This window comes from Leptonychotes weddellii, unplaced genomic scaffold, assembly GCF_054177405.1.
Source record: "Leptonychotes weddellii isolate Sample4059 unplaced genomic scaffold, ASM5417740v2 HiC_scaffold_35107, whole genome shotgun sequence".
In the NCBI taxonomy this organism is placed as follows: Eukaryota; Metazoa; Chordata; class Mammalia; order Carnivora; family Phocidae; genus Leptonychotes; species Leptonychotes weddellii.
The window spans coordinates 1-1,225 of record NW_027951755.1 but is presented as its reverse complement, the minus strand read 5'-3'; the positions used below and the strand labels follow the sequence as shown (position 1 = coordinate 1,225).

The 1,225-nt window shown below is 54.8% G+C and overlaps 1 long non-coding RNA gene across 1 annotated transcript; it reads right to left on the bottom strand.

Moving 5' to 3' along the window:
• Window positions 1-6: 6 nt before the first annotated feature.
• Window positions 7-1,206, bottom strand: LOC145719229 (uncharacterized). The gene is made up of 3 exons (XR_014142259.1): window positions 445-1,206; window positions 182-366; window positions 7-101 (listed from the first exon to the last, which is right to left on the bottom strand). It is a non-coding gene; the product is annotated as an uncharacterized LOC145719229 (long non-coding RNA).
• Between the last annotated feature and the right edge of the window lie 19 nt (window positions 1,207-1,225).

The window sequence follows — 1,225 nt, the reverse complement described above, 5'->3', positions numbered from 1 at the left end:
GGGGGTGGCAGCAGAGGTGGGTAGGAGACACTGGGCCACTTACCTGGAGATCAAGCGGTGTAGGGGGACCCCCAGGGATAGAGACAGAGACGGCCAAAAACCTGTGGGAAGCTGGAGTCAGGATGCCCAGACAGGGAAGAGACTGGGAGACACAGTACTTGAGACCAAGGGGTTGGGTCACCTGTCCACAGTGGCTCCATCTGATTAGCTGAGGTGGGGCCAAGTACCTCTCCCCTCTGAAGGAAGTGCTTCAGGACCAGCCGGAGCCGGCCTTCATTCAAGGTCTCTAGGACAAGGGCTCGGACTGCCCGGTAGTTGGCGTAGATGTGAAGGGCGGTGAGGAAGAAGAAACAACCGAGGCTGAAGCTGGGTGGGAGAGTGGGGTGGTCAACAGGGACAGAGGCCCGGCTGGGCACCTCCTCCCTGCCCTTGATCCTGTCTTACCTAGGGCAAGCTGACACCAGGGGAAGCATCAAGAGGCTGACCAGGAGCCCTGCCAGGTTTACCAGTGTCTCCTAGAAAATGGCAGAAGGGCTAGGAGTTGGAGAGCTTCCTTCCAGGCCAGGCTGAATATCCTTGAGTGCCTTTCACCACATTCCTCCCTGCCCCAGTTCCTCCCAGGGCTCCCTACACTGATGAGGATGCCTACTAAGTTTTTAATGAGTGAGCTATCATTTAAGATACCAGCTGCTTCTGTCTAGGTAGATACAGTGCCCTTGGAACATGTCTTTGTTTTGCAAGAGTCCTCTGAGCAGCCCTATACTCAGGCAAGCGAATGTCCTCGGAATGGGGAAGTTCTTATATTTGGTGGTTTAAAAAGACTGATCCCCCTCAGCCCCTTGGTATACAAAAACTGGCAGACACATTTGCGAAGGGTTCAAGGAGCCACTCAGGAAGAAAGGCACAAGATCCAAACCTCTTCCCTTGAGAATCAATGTTATCAGAACTCTCTGATGGCTTGAGATGGCCTGACTGGCCAGACACCAGGCCACCTGTCCCCAACTCATCATGAGGGAGGAAGAGTCTGGATTGGTGCCTCTGACTACTGGGGTCCGAGGGAGAGCTGGTCCTGGCACAAAGCGGGCTTGAGGCTGGGAGAGCTCTCCCTACCCAGCTGTCCTGGCAAGGGGGTGGGCTGTGGAAATAAGAGCAATGGGTGTAAATAGGTGGTAAATAGGAGATTAGAGGTCTTGGTTGTGCAGGAGCAGAAGGACCTCCTCTCCCT